Consider the following 27,492-nt stretch of genomic DNA (forward strand, 5'->3'; position numbering starts at 1 on the left):
GAGTTGATCTACCACGAGATCGTAATGGTTAAACCCTAGAAGTCTAGCATGTATGTCTATGGTAATGAGTATCTGTCCTTTCCGGACAAGGTCCTCTGGTTTATATAGACACGTTACACAGGGTCGGTTACAAAGGAAAAGAATCTACATATTCGGTCGCCAAGCTTGCCTTCCACGCCAAGGAGAGTCCCATTCAGACACGGGTGCAGTCTTCGGTCTTCGCATCTTCACAACCCACCAGTCTGGGCCATACGGACGCCCGAGGACCCCCTAGTCCATCCCTCAGTAGCCCCTGAACCTGGCTTCAATGACGAGGAGTCCGGCGCACAGATTTGTCTTCGGCATTGCAAGGCGGGTTCCCTTTTCCGAACTCCAAGATAGTCTCCGGACGTAATGATTGTATCCGGACCTGCAACACACACCACACACAACCATAGAGAGAATACAATATTCCACGGGTCCAATCCGCTGACAACTTTTTACAACGTGACATCACGTCTGCCCGGTCATAATTTGGAACCATTTGGTGTCTGCCGCTCCTTGTTTCGAGACACGGTTGCCATTGGCACGTCCTGTCGAAGCAGAGATCGTGTCCCTTTATTGCGGGATTCTCATCAATACGGGTATAGGTAACCCAACCGTGCCGTTTACACAGCCCTTGGGAATAGGCGAGTTTTGAGGCGAGTGGGAAGGCGTTCGATATTCACTGCCTTTATAAGGGGATAAGAATTCTCCCTTGTCTACTCACGCCTTCTCCCTTCTCTCCCCTTCCATCCTTGAGCTCCAGCGCCCAAGTCCCCATCTTTCCATCTTCGAAAAGCATCCGACCATGTCCGGATCCGGAGGTCAAGGCAAATGGATGGTCTCCTCCGTCAAGGAGAAGGACATTACTGAGCTTCGGGCGGCTGGGTACTTGGCGAAGGAAATCGCCCACCGTCTTCCAGCTCAGGGGCAAGTCGTCCCCACGCCGAAGCCCAACGAGAGGGTGGTATTCATCCCTCATTTCCTCCGCGGGATAGGGTTTCCACTCCACCCTTTCGTCCGCGGGCTGATGACTATTATGGGATAGACTTCCATGATCTATCCCCGAACTCTTTCCTCAACATCTTGGCGTTCATCGTCGTGTGTGAGGCCTTCCTCCGCATCCAACCCCACTTCGGGTTGTGGCTCAAAGTCTTCAACGTGAAGCCGAAGGTAGTGGACGGCCAGCACGCGGAGGGCGGAGGAGCCATGGTGAGTAAGCTGGCCAATGTCTCCTGGCCAAAAGGCACTTTCGTGGAGACTGTCCAGGAATGGCAAAAACAATGGTTCTACATCGCAGAACCCCGCGGCACAAACTGGGCCGCGGCCGCCAAATTTAACTCCGGCGCTCCCATGCGACTCACCTCCTGGGTCGAGAAGATCCCTAACTGGTGTTCGCCAGATGAGCTGATAGCGCTGCAGACGCGCGCTCAAAGCATGGTGGACAAGAATGTCAAACTTGTCGATGTAATCCAGGTGATGCTAGTTCGCCGGATTCTCCCGTGCCAGAGCCGAAGCCTCCCGCTATGGAAGTTCAATCCGAAGAAGCACCATACCCTGAAGAGGCTCTTCGAGACCACTCACGAAGATGCCTGGAAATTTCTCTTCAAGGGCAACGAGGTACTGCCAGCCACGGATTCGGACCGTGGACACGACATTAACCACCCCGCCAGCGAGGTGAGTTTCCAACATGTCCTCTACTTGTCTGCTCTAAGGAAGATATCCGAGCTTTTACCATCATTGCTTTTTCAGGAATGGATGAAGAGGGCGAAGCGGATCCAGTGTCCGGCTCCACTGCTGGAAGAACCAGTCATCCCGCGTTGCGAAGATGCTGGTGCCGGCGCCCAATAAGGTGCCGGAGAAGAAGGCCAAGGGGGTCCGGAGTGGCCCCCATCGCAAGTGCGCTTCGGACGCGACGTCCGAAGACAAGACCCACTCCTCCGCCGCCGAGGATGATGACGATGATGAGGAGGAGGAGGACAACCCTCCCCCTGACGAGGGAAGGAAGAAGAGGGCAGCCTCCACGAACCTGGAGGCGGGGACACCCAAAAAGGGGAAGGGCTCTTTTGCGGACAAATCCGCGTGGGACGTCGACAGCAGTCCGGAGCGACACCCCCGCACCAAGCCTCAAGCTGCTTCGTAAGTGCCATGACTCCCGCATACCCGTATGTCCAGCCTCCCTATTTCTATGTATTGACATGGTTAATTATGCTATTGCAGTCCGGCCCACAACAGCTCCCAGCGATCCTCATCAAGAGGTTCGTTGGACTCAAAGGAGATGGCCAGCGAGACACCACCAGCCGCCTACTCTCCCAAGGCCAAAGGAGACGACGAGGTGCTATCCCAACGGACCTTCCCAGGCTAGGGAGAGGATCAAGAGGCGCCCGAAGGCGAAGCCCCTGTCGCCGAACACCTGTGACTCCCCCGATTTGACCGTACACTAATCATGCACGCAAGCGTGTACGATCAAGATCAGGGACTCACGGGAAGATATCACAACATAAGTCTAAAACATAAACAAGTCATACAAGCATCATAATACAAGCCAGGGGCCTCGAGGGCTCGAATACAAGTGCTCGATCATAGACGAGTCAGCGGAAGCAACAATATCTGAGTATAGACATAAGTTAAACAAGTTTGCCTTAAGAAGGCTAGCACAAACTGGGATACAGATCGAAAGAGGCGCAGGCCTCCTGCCTGGGATCCTCCTAACCACTCCTGGTCGTCGTCAGCGGGCTGCGTAGTAGTAGGAACCTCCGGTGTAGTAGGAGTCGTCGTCGACGGTGGCGTCTGGCTCCTGGGCTCCGGCATCTGGTTGCGACAACCAGGTAGAAGGCAAAGGGGGAAAAGAGGGAGAAAGGAAACCGTGAGTACTCATCCAAAGTACTCGCAAGCAAGGAGCTACACTACATATGCATGGGTATATGTGTAAAGGGCCATATCGGTGGACTGAACTACAGAATGCCAGAATAAGAGGGGGATAGCTAATCCTGTCGAACACTACGCTTCTGGCCACCTCCATCTAGCAGCATGTAGGAGAGAGTAGATGGTAAGTTCACCAAGTAGCATCGTATAGCATAAACCTACCCGGCGATCCCCTCCTTGTCGCCATGTTAGAGAGTGATCACCGGGTTGTATCTGGCACTTGGAAGGGTGTGTTTTATTAAGTATCCGGTTCTAGTTGTCATAAGGTCAAGGTACAACTCCGGGTCGTCCTTTTACCGAGGGACACGGCTATTCGAATAGATAAACTTCCCTGCAGGGGTGCACCACATAACCCAACACGCTCGATCCCATTTGGCCGGACACACTTTTCTGGGTCATGCCCGGCGGCGGAACATGAACACGTCGCAGCCCTACCTAGGCACAACAGAGAGGTCAGCACGCCGATCTAAATCCTATGGCGCAGGGGTCTGGGCCCATCGCCCATTGCACACCTACACGTTGCAAGGGCGGCCGGAAGCAGACCTAGCCTAGCAGGCGTTCCAGTCCAATCCGGCGTGCGCCGCTCAATCGCTGACGTCACGAAGGCTTCGGCTGATACCACGATGTTGAGTGCCCATAACTGTTCCCGCGTAGTTGGTTAGTGCGTATAGACCAAATGGCCAAACTCAAATCAAATACGAAGATCTCGTTAAGCGTGTTAAGTATCCGCGAACGCCGACCAGGGCCAGGCCCACCTCTCTCCTAGGTGGTCTCAACCTACCCTGTCGCCCCGCCACAAAGTAACAGTCGGGGGCCGTCAGGAACGCAGGCCCACCTCTACCGGGATGGAGGCACCTGTCCTTTCAGCCCCCTCATCAGAATCACTTGCGTGTACTCAACGAGCTGACCCGCCTTTAGTCACCACATGTGTCATGTATATAAAGTATATAGTATATACCCGTGATCACCTCCCGAAGTGATCACGGCCCAGTAGTATAGCATGGCAAACGGACAAGAGTGTAGGGCCACTGATGGAACACTAGCATCCTATACTAAGCAGTAGGATAGCAGGTAAGGGTAACAACTGTAGCAACAATGACAGGCTATGCAGCAGAATAGGATTAACCGAAAGCAGTAATATGCTACACTACTCTAATGCAAGCAGTATAGAGAAGAATAGGCGATATCTGGTGATCAAGGGGCGGCTTGCCTGGTTGCTCTGGCAAGAAGGAGGGATCGTCGTCGACGTAGTCGTACTTAGGGGCATCATGGTCGGTGTCAGGGTCTACCGGAGAAGAAGAGGGGGAAGAAATAGTGAATACAAAGCAAACAAAGCATCACGAAATATAACAAGGCAATACGCGGTGCCAGGGGTGATCTAACGCAGGGATAGGTGATACTGGCGAAGGGGGGAAACATCCGGGAAAGTATTCCCAGTGTTCAGCGTCTTCGGACAGATGAACCGGAGGGGGAAAGTTGCGTGTTCGCTATGCTAGGGATGTGTGGCGGATGAACGGGCTACGTATCCGGATTCGTCTCGTCGTTCTGAGCAACTTTCATATACAAAGTTTTTTCATTCGAGATACGGTTTATTTTATATTAGTTTTCTAAAGTTTTAAATCATTTTTGGAATTAACAGATTTAATTTAAATAAAAACAGGTTTACTGCATCAGCATGACATCATCAGGATGTCAGCAGTCAACTGTGCGTTTGACTGGGTTAACTGACGTGTGGGTCCCGGTTGTCATAGACTACTAACTAACTAACAGTTAGTTATATTAGTTAGCAGGCTAATTAAGTTTAATTAGTTATCTAAATAGGATTAATTAAGTTAATTAATTAATTTTTGTTTTTATCTTCTTTTTTAATAGGGGCTGGGCCCCAGCAGTCAGTGGCCCAAAGGGCCAAAGCGGGGGTGCGGGTGGCCGGTGCGGGCGAAGGGGTGCCCGCATGCCCCGAGGCGACCAGGGGAGGAGGCGCGGCCGCGGTGGCTGCCGGAGCAGGGCGGCGCGACGAGGCCAGGCGGGACGGCGTGGGTAGAGCCGTATCAGGGCCACGACGGCGCGTGGTGTGTGCGGCGGGATTGCGAGGTAGTTGCGTAGGGGCGGTGCCCGGCGCGGGGGCCTGCGGAGGTGAGGCGAGTGCGGGAAGAGGAGTCTGGAGGCGGGCGGTGTGCAGGCGGTATCGGGGCCGCGTGGCGTTGGCCTACCGGGGGCGTGCTGAGCACGGGGCGGGGCTCGGACGCGAGCCGCGTGTGCGGTGGCCGCGGTGGTGAGGTAAACGACGGCGATGAGCACGGCCGCGGCGGGGAACGATGCTATGGGGTCGCACGCGAAAAACAGGAAGAGAGGCGAGGTGCACGAGCTCACAGTGAAGGTCGGAGGGGAGCTCAGGGGAGCCGGGGTGGCCGGAGGGCGGCGGATCGAAGATGACCGCCGACGGCGATCCGAGGACAAAGATGGCATGGGCGACGGTGTTGGAGCGAAGGGAAAGGCTCGATCCGCGTGAGGCAGGGGTGCCGAGCTCGAATGCGTCCACGTAGTCGACAAAGACGACGGAGGCGGTGCTCCCAGCGCAGTCTCAGGCGGCAGGGAGGGTAGTGGGCACGAGGATGAGGTCGGACATGGTGACGAGGCTCGGCTGCGCGATGCGGATGTGAGAGCGAGCGAAGGAGAGGGGAAGTGGGCGCTAGGGTTTGACCACGAGGGAGAGGAGGCTGGGCGCGACCTTATCCGAATGGGGGAAGCGGTGGATGTCCGCCATGGCAGCATCGGCGGGCAGGGTGGCTGGGATGGCTGCCACGCCCTCCTCTGCCTCCTGTAGCAGGAGGAAGGGGATGAGTGGGGTGTGGGCTGACCGGTTGTGGCCTGGTGGGCTAGCCAGCTAGGCCGTTTGGCCCAGTTGGCGAGAGGGCCTTTTCTCTGTTTTGTTGTTTTACCTTTTAGCTATTATACTTTTCTGTTTTATTAAATTTTAGCTTATATAAAATACAAAAAGTTATACCTTTATGCCACTACCACAATTAACTTGGCACCTAAAATATAATAGTCTGTAATTGTTTAGTATTGTAAAAGTATTTAAATAATTGTTCTTTCCGCTGTTTTACTTATTTTAGGGAATCTAGGAAACTTTAAAAATGTTGGTTTCTCCACCATAATCACTTATGATTTATTTGTCACCGTTTGTACTTTTTTTTAATGTTTGAAAACTTTTCTAGTTTGACTTTATTTTAAATTTGAATTTCCGAATCGGTTTTAAACTGACGTGATACTAACAACACTAACCGAGGTGACATGGCATAATTAGTAGAGGATTACTGTAGCATGATTATTCGGGCGTCACAATTCTCCTCCACTACAAGAAATCTTGTCCCGAGATTTAAGAGGGGAGAAGGGGGAAGAATAGGTTACGAAATTCTAACGATTCTTCTTGGTCTTGGTTGCTCTTCTCGAAGAAGTCGATCCCTTACATTGATGTCTTCGTTTCTCTTCTTCAGGTCATCATGATGAAGTTGTCGTCCTTCCTTTAGGATCTTCACCGTACTTACAAAAGGGTAAGAGGGGAAAACTCTATAAGGACGGATTCTAACAAGATTGAGCATCAGACGGTTAACTCAGGGGAAGAAGCATAAGTATCTCTCGAATTGAAACTTAAGAAGATATCGTGAGCAAAGTAAGAAGATACCATGAGAAGTTTCAAGCAGATAGACAATTCGTTCGAAGCCTGAGACAAAGTGTAAAAGGGGGTCCAGAGCAATGGGAATAAGTTTAGTGTTTGATACCAGAATAGATCACTAGGTAGGTGGCCCGTGAATTACATACGAGGCCACGCACGAGGAACAACCTTGCGAACAGGGGGTGTACAGGAGAGCCAGGTTTCGATCCTGTGGAACTGTGGGTTATGGGCCCACCATGTGGGTTAGAAGTAGGAAGGGCGTCGACATCTTGCACGGTCATGATAGCAAGGGATGTCAGAGAATAACCGGTCAGGTATGTTGGCAGCATCGTTGGTACCAAGGGCGAGGGACGAAGAGAACCATTTTCCTGCTCATTGAAACGAGGCGGACCAATAGGCAAGGTTCCCGTCCATCGGTCATTACCGGAATGTCATCAACAATAGTAACCGGGTTACACTAGACAGGATGGTACACCGAGGTGTTTACATAAGCAGAAGAATATTACTGCTTAGATCATATAGATCACAAGAAAGGTTAAACAAAACAATGGAAAGGAAAATGTGATCATCAGATTAAACATAACAATGGAAAAGAAAATGTGTTTAAACACATAATTCAGGGGTATATCCTTCCCACGGACAAGCAGAGCATGATATCCATGACAGGATATAATTGTAGAAAACCCTTTAGGTATGGGGAGAGGAATTTGATGACCATACCCATACAACGGTGTTTTGGATAATTGATAAAGAAAAGATAGCATTTTGCTTCAAATGTTCTTATTGAAGATCGGAGTAACACAGACATGCTTCGAGATAGCATTGACAAGGTCTTCAAGCAAAGGTCAGACCTTGGATACACAAAGGATCCATCAGGAAAAAATTATTAAACAAGGCATTCAATTTCCTCATGGAAAAATGGTTAACCTTGTTAAAAAGAAAACTATAACAATAGGTCCTCTGGCCAAGGGTGCTAAGCAAAGACACCACCTTACCAGGTTATGTAGAGACCAATGTTATAACTCTTGGAAATATGTCCCAATGTAACGCCCACGATGCGGCTATATCTCCCACGTGTCGAGGCACGACTTAGAGGCATAACCGCATAGTGGTTTTGTCGCAAGAAGGGTCATCTTCACACAATCCCATGTAATGAACAAGAATGGGATAAAGAGTTGGCCTACAATCGCCACTTCACACAATACATAAATATAATTCATACATCATCCAGAATACACACATAGACCGACTACGTTCAAGATCCAAATGAAAATAAGACAACCCCAAATGCTAGATCCCCGATCGTCCCAACTGGGCTCCACTACTGATCATCAGGAAAAGACACATAGTAACGACCACGTTCCTCATCAAACCCCCACTTGAGATCGATCCCATCATCTGCACTGGCATCGTCGGCACCTGCAACTGTTTTGGTAGAATCTGTGAGTCACGAGGACTCAACAATCTCACACCCGCGAGATCAAGACTATTTAAGCTTATAGGAAAGGATGGTGTAATGAGGTGGAGCTGCAGCAGGCAATAAGCATATATGGTGGCTAACATACGCAAAAGAGAGCGAGAAGAGAAGCAACGGAATGGTCGTCATCTAGAAATGACCAAGAAGTGATCCTGAACTCCTACTTACATCATACATAACTCAGGCCGTGTTCACTTCCCGGACTCCGCCGAGAAGAGACCATCACGGCTACACACACAGTTGATGCATTTTAATTGGGTCAAGTGACAAGTTCTCTACAACCGGACATGAACAAATTCCCATCTGCCTCATAACCGCGGGCACGGCTTTCGAAAGATAATACCCTGCAGGGGTGTCCCAACTTAGCCCATCATAAGCTCTCACGGTCAACGAAGGATAAACCTTCTCCCGGAAAAACCCGATCAGTCTCGGAATCCCGGTTTACAAGACATTTCGACAATGGTAAAACAAGACCAGCAAAGCCACCCGAATGTGCCGACAAATCCCGATAGGAGCTGCACATATCTCGTTCTCAGGGCACACTGGATGGGCAAGACGTCGGGTTGGCATAGACCCTGGTTGCCCAGGGTGCGCCGGACATCGCCCAGTTTGGGCCAGCACTCGAAGGAGCACTGGTCCGGGGGTTTAAAATAAAGATGACCCTCGGGCTCGCGAAAACCCGGGGGAAAAGGCTTAGGTGGCAAATGGTAAAACCAAGGTTGGGCCTTGCTGGAGGAGTTTTATTCAAGGCGAACTGTCAAGGGGGTCCCATAAATCACCCGACCGCGTAAGGAACGCAAACTCAAGGAACATAATACCGGTAAGACAGAAACTAAGGCGGCAAGAGTGGAACAAAACACCAGGCAAAAGGCCGAGCCTTCCACCCTTTACCAAATATATAGATGCATTAATTAAATAAGATATATTGTGATATCCCAACATATCCATGTTCCAACATGGAACCAACTTCAACTTCACCTGCAACTAGCAACGCTATAAGAAGGGCTGAGCAAAAGCGATAACTTAGCCAAACAACGGTTTGCTAGGAAAGGATGGTTAGGTGCTGACATGGCAATATGGGAGACATGATATAGCAAGTGATAGGTAGCACAGCATGGCAATAGAACGAACAACTAGCAAAGCAAAGATAGAAGTGATTTCGAGGGGTAGTCATCTTGCCTGCAAGGTTCTCAGAGTTGTCGAAAGCTTGATCCTCGTAAGCGTACTCAACAGGTTCCTCGTTCACGAACTCGTCTCCCGGCTCTACCCAAGACAAGAACACAAGCAACGGAACCACAATCAATCACGAGAAATGCACAAGTAACATGATGCAAAACATGTATGATATGCAAGATATGATATGCGATGCATATGCGTGCTCCGGAAGGAAAAGGATGAAAAAGGTAGTAATTGGCAAACCAAGCATGCCACTGGAAAGATGAGATGATTTCGGTCGAAATCGATATAAAGATCACCGGAAACGGATGCACGGTTTGCAAATGGCAAGCAAAACAAGAATGACACGAATCTGCGATTAACAGCATGATATCACTTAGAATACATCAAGAAACTATGCTACGGCGCTCCGACATAGCAACAAAGCATATGGTAGTAATCCACAGGAGATGCTTGACAAAAGATGAACACTAAGCTACGGCTAGTTCACAACATAACAGGCTCGAACAAGCATGACAAAAGAGCAAAAGATATCAGGTTCACAGACTTGGTGAAATTACTGGACATGGCAGAAAACAGCATCAGGTAGCAATGTTCAGAGCACGAAATCAACATGCAACAGGAACTTAACATGGCAAAACAAGGCATGGAAGTATTCTACTAAATGCTTATTACAAAAGTCCCTTACTGACCATAAGCCAAAAAGAACCAAAAGATATGATGGCAAGTAGGTAAACATAGCAAGTTTCGTTATCAGGTTTCAGACTTAGCAGAAAACAGAGCATGGCAGAAACAATAATATGAAGGCATCTTGGTGAGCTTGATGCACTCACCACAAAGCAATGCATGACAAAACAAGCATACCTACAGCAATATGGCATGTTTATGAAGCTATCCATTGCAAGAACAAAAGCATAGCATGTATGGATCAACTACAATAAGCTTGGCAATATTGAATAACACGTAAACAATCTGCCTGAAATATTTTATAGCACAAGTAGAGCAAGATTGGGTCATGCTATGCACTCCATAATTGCAAAAAAGGGCAGGAATGGATCAATTACAACTATAGCTAAAAAACATCCTTACTGAACATCTCCGAAATATGCATGGATCTCTCTGTAGCATCAAGTTTACATGGCAACAAAATAACACCAGACAAAGACTTGGAGAAAACACTAAGTCTCTGAAATCAGAAACATTACGGGGCCTAGATTGCATGCTTGTGCTAGTCATCACAGAGATCAAAAAAATACATGGCATATACCCTTGGAAATATGGCATTGCACACAACAAAACACATGAAGAGCTCATGCCCATAAGATGCATAGATTAAAAGATACAAAAATGACAAATCTCCAAGTTCTGATAAGAACCAGCAGATAACAGCAACTAGCCCTCTTGCAACAGCGATTTGGGCAATAAGATGGCCTCTAATGAACATGGTGCAATTGAACAAAATGTAGATCATCACGAGACAAACAATTTGACATATTACACGCGCGAAATGGAGCTATGCACAGTGAGTTATGCTATGTTGAACAAGGGCACTTGCTATGAAATATTTAAAGACTTAGAAATTTCGGGGGGTCGAGGAGGAAGTCAACGCAGGAGTCTACCAGATCGGATCGAGGGCTGCTCGGGCTCGGGCTCGGCCGGAGCTGGGAGAGGAAGCGGGCGCCGGCGGCGGAGAGCTCAGGCTCGGATCTGGGGCGGCGGCCGGCGGCAGGAGGCGTCGGCCGGCGGTGGCGGCGCACCAGCGGCGCGGCGGGCGAGCAGGGCGGCGGGGCAACGAGGCGGCGCCGGCCGGCGGGCGGCGGGGAGCCGCGGCGGCGCGCGGGCTCGCGGGGGCCGCGGACGGGCCGGCGGGCCGCGGCAGCGCGGGGATGGCGGCGGTGACGTGTCACGCCGTGGTTGGTCGGGGCAGCAGAGCGGACATGTCCGTCGGTGGCAGTTTTGTCCGGCGGCGCGCGGTGGAGAATTTTAGGGTTGGACTGCGAATGTATACGGGAGGGGATGCACTTATATAGCTAGAGGGAGCTAGGAGAGTCCAAATGAGGTGCGGTTTTCGCCCACGCGATCGTGATCGAACGACCTAGAGCATGGAACAGAGTTTGGTGGGTTTTGGGCTGTTTTTTGAGGGGGTTTTGCTGCAACACACAAATGGACTTTGCGGATGCCCGGTTAACCGTTGGAGTACCAAACGACCTCCAAATGAAACGAAACTTGACCGGTGGTCTCCGGGTGGTATACCAAGGCCACTTGACAAGCCTCGGTCCATTCCGAGAATGTTTGACACCCGCTCACGAAAGAAAACAAGAGGGGTGCGCCGGAGGAGATAGGAGCGCCGGATTGCAAAACGGACAACGTGGAAAATGCTCGGATGCATGAGACGAACACGTATGCAAATGCAATGCACATGATGACATGATATGAAATGCAAGACATGAACAAAATACAAAACGAAAGACAAAACCCGACCACGAAGGGAAAATCATAACACATAGCCGAAAATGGCAAGAGTTGGAGTTACAAATATGGCAAGTTACATGCGAGGTGTTACACCCAACCATCATATCTGACCGTGACTCAGATCCGATTGGCGTCAGGATACCGCAGACTCGGGATGCCTGAGAAGAGAGGTGCTACACAAATTGTCGAGAAGACATTGTAAGATTCTCAGGAATTGAACAGTGGGAACGAGTTCCGAAACAAGAGTCCATCATTAATTCAAGGAGAGGTGAGGAGGTGGCGGATGGACTCGGCGACAACTCATCGAGATTTCCAAAAAGATGGATCTCCTCAATAATGTAAACACGGAGATAAAATTTGTCAGATCAAATGATATAATGATGTATGCCTGAGGAAAACATACGCAAGTAAACATTGGTTGAAAGGTGCACCCGAAAAATGGGCTTAGGTAGCATGATCAACGTTAGAATGGTGGTTCAACAACCAATAGTCTAAGAATGAACTATGGACCATCAACTTCAAAGTAATAGGGTTGCTAGAAGTATATAATCCAAGCAGCACCGTTCACTTGTTGGTATCCCGGTTAGAATCAACATGAGGACCAAGAAGGGACGGTTATGGTGAGAAGTATTACTTGCATCAATAATTCATAAGAGGTGGTGAAATTCTCAAGACATTCTTGTCATAAACGATGGTAATACTCCAAGGTAGAGCATAACATAAGTCGGATTGCAAGGAACTCAAGGTACAATGCAAAACTAGAACAAGTTTTGTGTTGGGAGGGAAATCAATAATGTTGTCGATGTTAACGTAAATCATCGAGGGGGCAAGCATGGAATTTCTCATCAGGAACTCAATGTACGTCTCAGAAGAAGTTAAAATGTTGACGATGATCATGACACATTTTTGTCGAGATATTTCATGAAGATGTAATCGATCAGCGATGACATCAAGTCAAAGGAATGATGAAGCAAAAGGTTATTGGAACCACGGTTACGACACAAACTCGAAATCAAGCTTGTTGTTTAAGGTGAAAGGGTATGACAAGGAAGATCGACGTAAGCTTGGCTATCGTCGCAAATTGCGCTCCCGGAAGGACCAGATAGCACAGTTAAAAATTTAGCACGATAATGATATACTCGGTCAGGCTAGGAATGACTTGAAGGATTAATAAACTCATAAGCAATGAAGATCATTTAGAGTTATTGAATCGGAGTGCAGAATTGATGCACTTATCAGTGTTCTCGGTTGACGACAACCCAGAACCCAAGAAAATTGGAATCGGTGAGAAATAAAATTGATGAAGAACCCATAAGAAGTTATGCAGTTCCATGATATTCTTGAGATACCAGAGTGTAATACTCGACGGTAGATCAAAGTAAAGATTGGACAGGTGCAATGATCTGCAGAAGACAAGTGCTTAAACTTGTCCGAGAAATGGGATCAAAGAAGAACAATATGGTCGGAAACCATGATTGCAAAAGACCAAATCCCAGATATAAGATGAAATTATATCAAGCGGATAATTATTGTTACGAGAAGCTTCCATGACAAGATCTACATCATGTCCATGGGCATGAACACAAAGTTCAAGGACGACTCCCACTTCTTCAATGTATAACCTTTCATTCACTTCTCATTTTTCGAAGAAGTTGTAATGTTAAAAAAAATTCTAGCAAAACACCAGAAGAGTATGACTCGTGATAGCTCTCGGGTTTACCCGGATCTGGGAAGGCATAGGTTCAACCCTTAGGGGTATCTTGGGAACATATACCACAAGTTTCAAAAGTAAATACACAAGCTCGAAAGCAAAGCATGGTTGGCCAAGCAGAGGATACAATTTTACCAAAGGCACTATGTATCAGGGGAAGAACTCACAAGGTGATTGAATATGAATGACACTGTCGGATAACAATCCAACAATGGATCGGGCGATCCGCAACGGGCTAGTGTGAGTATCGGTACTCACTCAGAGGAAGAAAGAATGCAGAGGCATCAGATTCAAGAATCACCTGATTAGTCTGATGCTTAAATATAAAGAATTTATGGTTTCCAAAACAAAGAATCAGAAGCAGACGCTCTGATCTAGGATGGATAAGTTGAAAACACTTAGTTGGACAATCAATAAAGGTTTGAATTGCTGAGAACCAACTCATGTCCGGAATGACGTCTGAGTCGGGAAGAAATTTTTAAAAGGATAATCTGATGACTGCGTGCGTACGCACATATTGAATCAATAGGCTCAAAATGACTAAGACAAGGGATGTTATCGAGGACTACCAGTCATATGGAATTAACCATAATGCAAGCAGGCAAGAATTTCAAGAATAACCGGCTGCAGAGGATTTTCGAAAGATCGAAAAGTATTCCGAAGAATTATGTGAGACACATGAACAATTGAGAAGAACGGATCCTCGCTAAATGTGAGGAAAAACCCGTAAGGGTTTTCATGCGAAATAAAACCGCAAGACAGTAAACTCCAAGGATTTTCGGGACAACGACGAACATTTCAAGGCATCTTGTAACAATAAGAGCGACGAGGGATGATCAAGAGAATGACAAGTGCATATAGATATCCATAGGGATATATCGGTGACAGTGGATTGCAAAGGCGAGGAGCACAAGGGTCTCGGGAAAATATCAAGGGATATCCTCATAATCTTCTAACGAAGCAAGTGATCTTCCGGAATGAGGGCTCTTCGAGAGAAATAGTTACGAGAACCTAGAGTTAGAGTTAGCAAAATCATTTAACCCGAATAGAAGAGAGATCAGAGTCCCAGAGCATAGACGAGGAGTAAAAGATCCTAATACCACCCAATGGCGACGTGGGCCCATAAGCCGCACAGCCAAGTTAGTAAAAAGCTTTGCAATGTCTAGACTCGACTTCGGCCAAGGAGTGTGGAAGGGGGATTCCTACAGGCAGTCGGCTCTGATACCAACTTGTGACTCCCCCGATTTGACTGTACACTTATCATGCACGCAAACGTGTACAATCAAGATCAGGGACTCACGGGCAGATATCACAACACAACTCTAAAACATAAATAAGTCATACAAGCATCATAATACAAGCCAGGGGCCTCGAGGGCTCGAATACAAGTGCTCGATCATAGACGAGTCAGCGGAAGCAACAATATCTGAGTACAGACATAAGTTAAACAAGTTTGCCTTAAGAAGGCTAGCACAAACTGGGATACAGATCGAAAGAGGCGCAGGCCTCCTGCCTGGGATCCTCCTAACCACTCCTGGTCGTCGTCAGCGGGCTGCGTAGTAGTAGGCACCTCCGGTGTAGTAGGAGTCGTCGTCGACGGTGGCGTCTGGCTCCTGGGCTCCGGCATCTGGTTGCGACAACCAGGTAGAAGGGAAAGGGGGAAAAGAGGGAGAAAGGCAACCGTGCGTACTCATCCAAAGTACTCGCAAGCAAGGACCTACACTACATATGCATGGGTATATGTGTAAAGGGCCATATCGGTGGACTGAACTGCAGAATGCCAGAATAAGAGGGGGATAGCTAATCCTGTCGAAGACTACGCTTTTGGCCACCTCCATCTTGCAGCATGTAGGAGAGAGTAGATGGTAAGTTCACCAAGTAGCATCGTATAGCATAAACCTACCCGGCGATCCCCACCTCGTCGCCCTGTTAGAGAGCGATCACCGGGTTGTATCTGGCACTTCGAAGGGTGTGTTTTATTAAGTATCCGGTTCTAGTTGTCATAAGGTCAAGGTACAACTCCGGGTCGTCCTTTTACCGAGGGACACGGCTATTCGAATAGATAAACTTCCCTGCAGGGGTGCACCACATAACCCAACACGCTCGATCCCATTTGGCCGGACACACTTTTCTGGGTCATGCCCGGCCGCGGAAGATCAACACGTCGCAGCCCTACCTAGGCACAACAGAGAGGTCAGCACGCCGATCTAAATCCTATGGCGCAGGGGTCTGGGCCCATCGCCCATTGCATACCTACACGTTGCGAGGGCGGCCGGAAGCAGACCTAGCCTAGAAGGCGTTCCAGTCCAATCCGGCGTGCGCCGCTCAATCGCTGACGTCACGAAGGCTTCGGCTGATACCACGATGTTGAGTGCCCATAACTGTTCCCGCGTAGTTGGTTAGTGCGTATAAACCAAATGGCCAAACTCAGATCAAATACCAAGATCTCGTTAAGCGTGTTAAGTATCCGCGAACGCCGACCAGGGCCAGGCCCACCTCTCTCCTAGGTGGTGTCAACCTACCCTGTCGCTCCGCCACAAAGTAACAGTCGGGGGCCGTCAGGAACGCAGGCCCACCTCTACCGGGATGGAGGCACCTGTCCTTTCAGCCCCCTCATCAGAATCACTTGCGGGTACTCAACGAGCTGACCCGACTTTAGTCACCACATGTGTCATGTATATAAAGTATATAGTATATACCCGTGATCACCTCCCGAAGTGATCACAGCCCAGTAGTATAGCATGGCAGACGGACAAGAGTGTAGGGCCACTGATGGAACACTAGCATCCTATACTAAGCAGTAGGATAGCAGGTAAGGGTAACAACTGTAGCAACAATGACAGGCTATGCAGCACTACTCTAATGCAAGCAGTATAGAGAAGAATAGGCGATATCTGGTGATCAAGGGGGGGGGGCTTGCCTGGTTGCTCTGGCAAGAAGGAGGGATCGTCGTCGACGTAGTTGTACTCAGGGGCATCATCGTTGGTCTCAGGGTCTACCGGAGAAGAAGAGGGGGAAGAAACAGTGAATACAAAGCAAACAAAGTATCACAAAATATAACAAGGCAATACACGGTGCCAGGGGTGATCTAACGCAGGGATAGGTGATACTGGCGAAGGGGGGAAACATCCGGGAAAGTATTCCCGGTGTTCAGCGTCTTCGGACAGATGAACCGGAGGGGGAAAGTTGCGTGTTCGCTATGCTAGGGATGTCTGGCGGACGAACGGGCTACGTATCCAGATTTGTCTCGTCGTTCTGAGCAACTTTCATGTACAAAGTTTTTCCATTCGAGATACGGTTTATTTTATATTAATTTTCTAAAGTTTTAAATCATTTTTGGAATTAACAGATTTAATTTAAATAAAAACAGGTTTACTGCATCAGCATGACATCATCAGGATGTCAGCAGTCAATAGTGCGTTTGACTGGGTCAACTGACGTGTGGGTCCCGGTTGTCATAGACTACTAACTAATTAACAATTAGTTATATTAGTTAGCAAGCTAATTAAGTTTAATTAGTTATCTAAATAGGACTAATTAAGTTAATTAATTAATTTTTGTTTTTTATCTTCTTTTTTTAATAGGGGCTGGGCCCAAGCAGTCAGTGGCCCAGAGGGCCAAAGCGGGGGCGCGGGTGGCCGGTGCGGGCGAAGGGGTGCCCGCACGCCCGAGGCGACTAGGGGAGGAGGCGCGGCCGCGGTGGCTGCCGGAGTAGGGCGGCGCGACGATGCCAGGCGGGACGGCGCGGGTAGAGCCGCAGCAGGGCCACGGCCGCGCGTGGTGTGTGCGGTGGGGCGGCGAGGTAGTTGCGTAGGGGCGGTGTCCGGCGTGGGGGCCTGTGGAGGTGAGGCGAGCGCGGGAAGAGGAGTCTGGAGGCGGGCGGTGTGCAGGCGGTAGCGGGGCCGCGTGGCGTTGGCCTACTGGGGCGTGCTGAGCACGGCGCGGGGCTCGGACGCGAGCCGCGCGTGCGGTGGCCGCGGTGGTGAGGTAAACGACGGCGATGAGCACGGCCGTGGCGGAGAACGATGCTATGGGGTCGCACGCGAAAAACAGGAAGAGAGGCGAGGTGCGCGAGCTCACAGTGAAGGTCGGAGGGGAGCTCAGGGGAGCCGGGGTGGCCGGAGGGTGCCGGATCAAAGACGACCGCCGACGGCGATCCGAGGACGAAGATGGCGTGGGCGACGATGTCGGAGCGAAGGGAACGGCTCGATCCGCGCGAGGCAGGGGTCCCGAGCTCGAATGCGTCCACGTAGTCGACGAAGACGACGGAGGCGGTGCTCCCAGCACAGTCTCAGGCCGCGGGGAGGGCAGTGGGCACAGGATGAGGTCGGACATGGTGACGAGGCTCGACTGCGCGATGCGGATGCGAGAGCGAGCGAAGGAGAGGGGAAAGTGGGCGCTAGGGTTTGACCGCGAGGGAGAGGAGGCTGGGCGCGACCTTATACGAACGGGGGAAGCGGTGGATGTCCGCCACGGCGGCATCGGCGGGCAGGGTGGCTGGGATGGCTGCCACGCCCTCCTCTGCCTCCTGTAGCAGGAGGAAGGGGATGAGTGGGGTGTGGGCTGACCGGTTGTGGCCTGGTGGGCTAGCCAGCTAGGCCGTTTGGCCTAGTTGGCGAGAGGGCCTTTTCTCTGTTTTGTTGTTTTACCTTTTAGCTAATATACTTTTCTGTTTTATTAAATTTTAGCTTATATAAAATACAAAAAGTTATACCTTTATGCCACTACCACAATTAATTTGGCACCTAAAATAAAATAGTCTATAATTGTTTAGTATTGTAAAAGTATTTAAATAATTGTTCTTGCCGCTGTTTTACTTATTTTAGGGAATCTAGGAAACTTTAAAAATGTTGGTTTCTCCACCATAATCACTTATGATTTATTTGTCATCGTTTGTACTTTTTTTTAATGTTTGAAAACTTTTCTAGTTTGACTTTATTTTAAATTTGAATTTCCGAATTGGTTTTAAACTGACGTGATACTAACAACACTAACCGAGGTGACATGGCATAATTAGTAGAGGATTACTGTAGCATGATTATCCGGGCGTCACAATACCAGGGGGAACCAATCCCCAGGGAGACTGGGGAGGAGGACCGTACTCAGTTCGGCCCTCAACCAGACTTTATTCCAGAGACCGATACGACTCCGGAATCCGACACACAACCTCCTTCGAAAGAAGGGGGTATGCCTATTCCACCGGTGACCCCTATCCAACCAGGGGCACCAGATGACCTGCTGGAAGCGCTGCGAGGCGCTTCCATTGCGGATGAACACCCTGCTCTTATGAGCATGGTGATTGAAAGGGCTTAGTCCATTAAGAGCGGACTAACCGAAGCCTGTAGCAGCCTGCTGACAGGTTTTAAGGTAGGCGATGCAAAAGGAGAAAATCCCAATATAGACAGTAGCCCCTGAGACACTGTCCGGTGTTCGAAAAGAAAAACCGGATAGAGGATCAATCCTTTTATTGGCAGGAAACTAACTAAATTTGTCTGGAATAAATATGCAGGCGTCGCTGCTAGCCGCGGCCTCACGTGCTGCCGAGGTCTCCGATCTAAAGCAGAGGCTGGAGCTAGCCGAGGAGGAGCTCAGTCAGGTGAGGAGGCAGCTCCAGGAGAATCAAGGTATGTGATAACCCGGGAAATATTCGAAAGGAGTAAAATATATATTGACAAAGTGTCATGATATGTATAGGAGCGATGACCGAGGTTGAGGCCCTGAAAAAGGCCCTGGGCGAAGCCGAGGGAAGGCCGTCAAGGAGCAGGCTGCCCGTAAGAAGCTCAAGGCCCGGGTCAACGAGGTCCAACAAGAGCTCCATGACGCGGTGAAGAAGTGTGAAACCTTGGAACGTGATGTGTCGGCTAAAGAGGCCGAACTCTCCAAGGTTCGCTAGAGCGCGGAGACGGCCCGGAACGGGGCCCGGGGCGCCCTCCAAGAGATCCAAGAGGCGAGGAAGATCGCGGCGGGTAAGGCATTCAGTATGCAAAGCAAATATGCATAGAGGAAGTATCTTTTACTAACCCAGATTCGGAGTTCTCCAGGGGCTTTTGCTGATTTGCCGCAAAGTGTGTCCGATGCCGCAGAGTTCTTCCGAGCCGAAGAAGGGAGCTCCACGGAGAAGCTATTCTGGTCGCAATATCTTGTGCCAGAGCATCTCGTGCCCTTCACCGATCAGCTGAAACAGCTGGTGGAGCTGCATAGGGTGGCCGAACTAGCCATGAAGGATTTGATAATCCGGCTATGGCTAGCCGAAGCTATGCCCGATAGCTACTTCGGACTCGTGAGGCGGATGGTGGACGCCTATCCTCGGCTGAATATCGTCAAGCGATCGGCCTGTATTGAGGGTGCTCGTATGGCCTTTGCCCGTTGCAAGATGTGGTGGGCGAAGATGAACGCCGTCGAGCTGGCCCAGGGGCCGCCTGAGGGAAAGGAGCACCGCACACCCGAGTGCTATTTCACGGATGTCCTGGAGGGGTCTCGCATTGTAGCAGCGCAGTGTGGGCAGGACATTATTTTTGAATGAATACATTCGTGTTGTCTTTGCCTTGTATGGTAAAACAAAGTGGGTTTGTAATATAATGATTGTAATGTTTTTAGTTTTATCTCCTGCGCGGCCATGTTATATGAAATTTGAGGGTTGGCCAGTCGTCGGCTTCTGCCCCCACGTAGGTAGTACGGAGGTGTTCGGGATGGAATCTAAACAATCTTGATCCAATTGTATGGTCCTTTAAGGAGTTGTTTAGCGCAACGAACCAGGCAATCAGACTTTTCGGCTTTCACGCCCTCACTTAGCCATAGGAGCTCGACAATAAAAACATGGACACAGCCCCTAGTTTTTCGAACTAGGGTGCCACAAGCGTCTGTTCAGGAAGTACCAATCCTTCGCACAACGCGGAAGAAATCTAAAACGATTTGAAACCTCCGAACAGCTGACCGGCTCTCGCTGCATCATGACAGTCAGTTTTCGGCTTTCTCTACTGAGGTGCTCCTTTGGAGAAACCAGGGCACAATCGCAGTAGTTCTCCCTTTACTACCCTAGCCAATATAGCGGAACGTAAGGTAGTAAGCACAGGAGCCGGCAACCCAACTATTGACCAAAGACATGATTCGGAGCCAATGCATATAATGCTAAATTCGGGGTGCCGAATTATACTATAGAAAGTGTTCGGACTTTGTTGCGTATTGTGGGGCGCCTGGGAGCCCCTGGCAAATATGAAACGTACCAAAGTGTACGGGTGCTAGAAAATGAATTATTAACGAAAAATAGAAAGAAAGCAGAGGTGATATCTTGGGCCCTTAAATTTGAGCCACGAACTGTTTCCATTATAATTGGATTAATGCATCAAAGCGCATTAATACAAATAGTGCGATAAGCAACCGGCTATTTAACATGCCATGACCAGAGGCGAGCTGCATGTGGGACCTGACAACAGGTAGAGTGGTCGTTAATTTGACCTCTCGAACTTCCCCTGTACGTCTGTGCTTCTTGCCATCCTGGTATTTTTATCCTTTTACAGGACTGATAATTTAGGCCATCCAAGAGGGCCTATGCAAAAGAAACCTGGAAAAGGAAAAAGGGAAATAGTGAAAGGGTATGTGTGTCCGGGATCGGTCGAGCCGAACTGTGGATCACAAACTAGTCGTGCCTCCGTCGATGCCCATGGGATTTCTAGTGCGTAATTATGCACGCGCGGTACGAATGCCAGTACCTGATCAGGGCTGGGACGGAGGCCAAATTGCTAGTCGAGCTCTTGATGAGCCGCTCTGTCCCGCTGCAGCGTAGTCTGGACCCTCTTTACGATGTCCACGGGCTCGGCACCCGGATTACGGTTCTGCTTGAGAAGGCCGCTCTGTACTTCTGCTGCTAGGGCGGCGGTGTGCTCCTCTGTACGGAGGGAGCGTTCCGTGTTTCCGACCGTTATGACGCCACGTGGACCGGGCATCTTAAGCTTAAGATAAGCATAGTGCGGCACCGCGTTGAACCGAGCGAACGCCATCCGTCCGAGCAGTGCATGATAACCGCTGCGGAATGGGACGATGTCGAAGATTAACTCCTCGCTTCGGAAGTTGTCAGGGGATCCAAAGACAACCTCTAGTGTGATTGAGCCCTTGAAGGTAGTCTTCGTTGGCTTGATCCTTGACTGATTAATGCCCATTTTGCGCACCGTGTCTTGATAGAGCAGATTAAGGCTGCTACCACCATCCATGAGGACTCTCGTTAGGTGGAATCCATCAATGATTGGGTCTAGGACTAGTGCGGCTGATCCGCCATGCCGGATACTGGTCGGATGATCCCGACGATCAAAAGTGATCGGGCATGATGACCATGGATTGAACTTGGGAGCGACTGGCTCTATCGCATAGACGTCCCTTAGTGCGCGTTTGCGCTCCTTTTTGGGATGTGTGTAACATATATCATGTTTACTGTTTTCACTTGAGGGTGAAACCTCTTCTGTCCCCATGTGTTCGGTTACTGGGGCTCCTCATCGTCGTCCTCGCTTTGTGATCCCTTTTCCATGTTCTCGGCGTTTAATTTGCCGGCCTGTTTAAAACCCAACAGTCTCTGTTGGTATGATTGGCTGGTTCTTCTGGGGTGCCATGTATCTGGCACGGGCGATCGAGTATGCGGTCAAGGCTGGATGGTCCCTGATTGTTTCTCTTGTATGGTTTCTTCCGCTGGTTGGACTTGGAGCCACTGAATCCGGCGTTAACTGTAGTGTCGTCGGTATTATCACCATTGCTTCGGCGTTTGTGTCTATTACGTTGGAGCTTGCCGTTGTTATTCTTAGCCTCGGAGGGGCCTGCCTCGCTGGCTGTGTTTTTGCTGCAAGCCAACCAACTATCCTCACCCGCGCAAAAGCGGGTCATGAGTGCCGTGAGTGCGGCCATAGATTTTGGCTTTTCTTGGCCGAGGTGGCGGGCGAGCCATTCGTCGCGGATGCTATGTTTAAAGGCCGCTAAGGCTTCGGCATCCGGACAGTCGACGATCTGGTTCTTTTTAGTTAGGAACCTAGTCCAGAACTTCCTAGCTGACTCCCCGGGCCGTTGAACTATGTGTCTTAAGTCATCGGCGTCTGGCGGCCGAACATATGTACCTTGGAAGTTGTCGAGAAAGGCTTCTTCCAGGTCCTCCCAGCTGCCAATAGAGTTCTCAGGCAGACTGTTTAACTAGTGCCGGGCTGGCCCTTTTAGTTTTAGTGGGTGGTATTTGATGGCGTGAAGATCATCCCCGCGGGCAATGTGGATGTGGAGAATAAAATCCCCGATCCATACCGCGGGATCGGTTGTTCCATCGTATGATTCGATGTTTACGGGTTTGAACCCTTCTGGGAATTAATGATCCATTACTTCGTCAGTGAAGCAAAGAGGGTGCGCAGCGCCTCTATATCGGGCCACATCGCGACGTAGCTCTGATGGAGTCCGTCTGTGGCATTCGGCCCGGGCGTGATTGGGTTTATCACGTCCAAATAGGTAGCCGTCGTCGTGTGTCAATGCACGTCCTCGCGATCCGTAGATCGATCTTGTATGTCCTGCTCTACTGTCGAGGTCTTGGCGAAGGTCATATGTATAGTCCCGAGCTGTCTTATCCCTGCCTTTACATCGAGGTGGGACAGTCTGGTTTTCGGCTCGGGCTGCAGTTTTATCCCGACCGTGCGGTGGCCGATCAGCCACGTTGCGTGATGCTAGTGCGGGATCTGGCACCTCATTGCCGAACTGAGGTAGTAATCTGTGCTTCGGGTAACTTTTGGCTGGGAGTTTAAGTCCGTATTCCTCGGCTGCCAGGACATTGGTCCATCTATCATTGAGCAGGTCTTGATCAGCTTGAAGCTGCTGCTGCTTCCTTTTTAGGCTCCTCGCATTGGCTATTAGCTAAAGTTTAAAGCACTCCTGCTCCAGGGGCTCCTCAGGCACGATGAAGTCTTCATTGCCGAGGCTCACCTCCTCCTCGGAGGGCGGACGGTAACTACCATCCTCTGAGTCTTCTTCTATGGCCTGTTCGTCAGGGCTGTCATGCCCTGATTCCCGATTGTCTTGTTCGGCAGTTTGTTCATTGGGTTCTTCTGTGTCTTCGGCACCATTCGGAGTGTTGTCATCTCCTGTGCCGGTGTTGTTGTCCCTGCTGCGGTGGGAATTAGAGCGGCGCCGCTGACGCCGACGCTTTGGCTGTGTTTTAGGAGGGTCCTCCTTTGGTGGGTTTTCTTTGTCATCACCACTATTATTTTTCAGCGTATCCACCATGTAGACGTCATATGAGGAAGTGGCCGTCCATCGTCCAGTGAACGACGGGTTTTGGGCCTCCTCGTCTCTGGCATCGTCGTCCATACCGTTGATGTCTTCAGAGTCATAGTCAAGCGCGTCGGTTAAGTCTTCGACAGTGACTATGAAGTGGGTGGTGGGTGCGAAGCGAAATTCTCCTTCATCATCAGCCTCCAGTTCGAACCGGACATAATTCGGCTGTGAGTCCCCCGCCAAGGACAAGTTTCTTAACGAGTTTAGCACATCGCCCAAGGGCGAATGCTGGAAGATGTCTGCGGCGCTAAACTCAAAGATCGATAAGCGATCCAGTTCGGCGTCCGCGGATGCACATGGCTCGGAATTTGTGACCAGAGACGAGTCCGGAGCTCCGGTGACGCGAGCATTGTGTGAGGTTAAGTCCATGTGCGGCTCCGTGGTGGGGTCGAGCCTCCGATCCTGGGATGCCGCAGTGTGCTCTGGATCTAAGGCCAGAGGGGTCACAGGAGCTATCTCCTGGATGTGATCTGACGACAGATTTAGGTCATGTTCGTCAGGGTGACCAGGAGCGGTCGCCGCGGTCTAGAATCTGGTGAAGATCAAATCTCCACGGATGTCCGCAACGTAATTCAAGCTCCCAAATCTGACTTGATGGCCAGGGGCGTAGCTATCGATCTGCTCCAGGTGGCCAAACAAGTTGGCCCGCAGTGTAAAGCCGTCGAACATGAAGATATGTCCGGGAAGGAAGGTTTCTCCTTGGACAGCGTCATCGTTGACGATTGAAGAGGCCATCGAACCTTTGTGGGGATGGCACAGTGGAACTCTCAATGAAAGCACCAATGTCGGTGTCAAAACCGGCGGATCTCGGGTAGGGGGTCCCGAACTGTGCGTCTAAGGTCGATGGTAACAGGAGACAGGGGACACGATGTTTACCCAGGTTCGGGCCCTCTCTATGGAGGTAATACCCTACTTCCTGCTTGATTGTTCTTGATGAATATGAGTATTACAAGAGTTGATCTACCATGAGATCGTAATGGCTACACCCTAGAAGTCTAGCCTGTATGTCTATGGTAATGAGTATCTGTCCTTTCCGGACTAAGTCCTCCGGTTTATATAGACACCGGGAGGATCTAGGGTTACACAGGGTTGGTTACAAAGAAAAAGAATCTACATATTCGGTCGCCAAGCTTGCCTTCCACGCCAAGGAGAGTCCCATCCGGACACGGGTGCGGTCTTTGGTCTTCGCATCTTCACAGCCCACCAGTCCGGCCCATGGCTAACAGGTCGGACTGTAGGAGATATGCCCTAGAGGCAATAATAAGTGATATTATTTATCTCCGAGTTCACAATTATGTTTATGTTCCATGCTATAACTGCAATGATTCTCGAGTCTGCAATATCCACGAGGCTCGGAGGAAGACTCATATGCACGTGTGGAATAATAAACGGTAAGAAGTATTCCTAGTCTGGCCTCTAAGACTAGCTCAAGTGTTGCATGATGATTCTGTTTTCCTGGTCATGGGCATGTCTATGCCAGCAACTTTGAGGGCACAATGTTAAGAGAACATTTGTGTTGAATCGACCCGGATTGATGTTATGCTATGAGATTCATTCGTCACAAGTTTATTGGTACATAACACAGAGATGGTTAACGTTTGCATGATTCCTTAGACCATGAGAGTATCGAGTTTCTTCATGCTTGCTTCATGAACTTTGGGGTTTGTTAAACGTCATCCGTAAATGGGTGGCTATTACGGCGGCTTACGGGTTCATGGAAAAGTGTGTCAAGTAACTTGATAGCTCAAGATTGGGATTTGCTCCTCCGACGATGGAGAGATATACTCGGGCCCTCTCGGTGTTACGGTGTCCATCATCGTCTGGCCAGACACTTTGTGATTTGATCACGGGGATGCCGGAACACGAAACGAGAAAAGAGAACAAAACCGGTAACGAGGTAACTAGCATAGTGGACAAGTTGTTGATCCACGGGAATGCCAACATGTATCACCTCAGGTATTTGTAACATATCGCGAAGCAACAGGAATAGCACACGGCAACTGGAGGTTCACTCGAATATTTATTCGTGTAGGTATAGGGGTCAATATGGGTGTCCACGGCTCCGATGTTGATCATTGATCGGAAGGGGTTCCGGGTCATGTCTATACTTCACCGAACCTATAGGGTCACACGCTTAAGGGTCATCTATCTGCTGAATAGTAGACAGGGAGTCTAAGAGATAATCACCGAAAAAGTTTCAGACACCGAAAAGTTTCGGACAGCGGAATCGTACCGCAGAGAGAGGTCATCGGATAAGTTTCGATGATACCGAAAAGTTGTTTCGGGATACACCATTAAGTCAAATTGGTTTTGGCACATGCCTGATAATTCTTGGAGGATGCCAGAATCATTCTGGAAGCTTTTTGGAATTTTCTGAGATAAAAACCGGAAATGTTCCGGAGCTGCCGGAGGCACTTCAGATGCGTTTCGCAGATGAAAATCACTAAAACCGGAATTGTTTCGGAACGCATTGAAAATCATTTTAGTGGGTACTGGAAATGTTCTTAGCCCACATAAATATTTTCAGTTCGATCAGGCGCTGAAAATGTTGCCGTGAATAGTGAAAATCAGCTTTATGGTTACTTTATGGAAAGCCACCTTTTGGGGCTTTCCTCCAAAAGATCTTGGGGATGACATGGATGGATAGGAGCCATTTTTTGGGCCCCTCATGGGGGTGTGGCCGGCCACATGGGGTATCCCCCCTTGGGGACCCTCTTGTTCATTGGTTTCACTCCTAGGTCCTTGTGGAAGGACTTCATTCATGTGCATTTTGGGTTTTTTGTGAAACTACCCTACCCCCTTGGGATTTCCTATAAATAGAGGTGGAGGGGCAGCCCTCCACGCTCATCCCTTGCTCTCATACACATGCCATGCATTATCTGGCTTCTTCTCTCCCTCCCACGAAAAGAGTTTCGTAGAGACGTAAGGCTGTCTGGGTTCCGGCAGGAACTAGTTCTGGACGGCGAAGCCCTGCCGGATAGATGACACCGTATGTGTGCAACTCTGTAGAGAGATCGTAGTTTCGATCTTAGTTCGTGAGTGCCTCCCGAAGGGCTGTCCATGTGACCGTCCGAGTTTCGAAGGTCCTCCCGAAGGGCTGTCCGAGTGACCGTTCGAGTTTCGAAGGTCCTCCCGAAGGGCTGTCCGCGACACCGTTCGGGGGGTTGTTCGACCGCCTCCCGGAGGGCTGTCTGAGGAGCAGATGAGGGTATACATCCTCGCGGTTGGGAGGTTGTAAATCCTAGCTGCGGGGATCTGCACCGCCGATCATCATCGACTCTACTTCCCGCTGCGCTACGAGTCGGTAACGAAAAAGATCAAACCATGTATGCAGTCTCCATAGTGGTCCTGGGCTGGTGCGTAGGTCAGAAATTTTTTGTTTTCTGTTGCGTTCCCTACACGGACGCCCGAGGACCCCCTAGTCCAGGACTCCCTCACCTGCACCTCCGACCCCCGGGCACCCGCACCACCCAGAATCAGCCCACCAACAAAAACCGTTTCGGCCATAACTTTCACTCCCGAAGTCCGATTTTGACGTTCTTTAGCTCGTTGAGTAGCTATTGACATCCCCCATCCATCTAGATAGTTTCCAACATCATTTGACTCCATCAAAATTTTGGCATCTTGGCATCTTTGCCTAGGCCATCCACCAAATCATCCGCAAAACCATCATAGCTTTCTGCAACCTAACCCATTTTGCTCCATTTAGCATTTGTGGTTTCTTGAGTTGTGACTTGAGTCTCC

Source organism: Triticum aestivum, chromosome 3D, assembly GCF_018294505.1.
Source record: "Triticum aestivum cultivar Chinese Spring chromosome 3D, IWGSC CS RefSeq v2.1, whole genome shotgun sequence".
NCBI lineage: Eukaryota > Viridiplantae > Streptophyta > Magnoliopsida > Poales > Poaceae > Triticum > Triticum aestivum.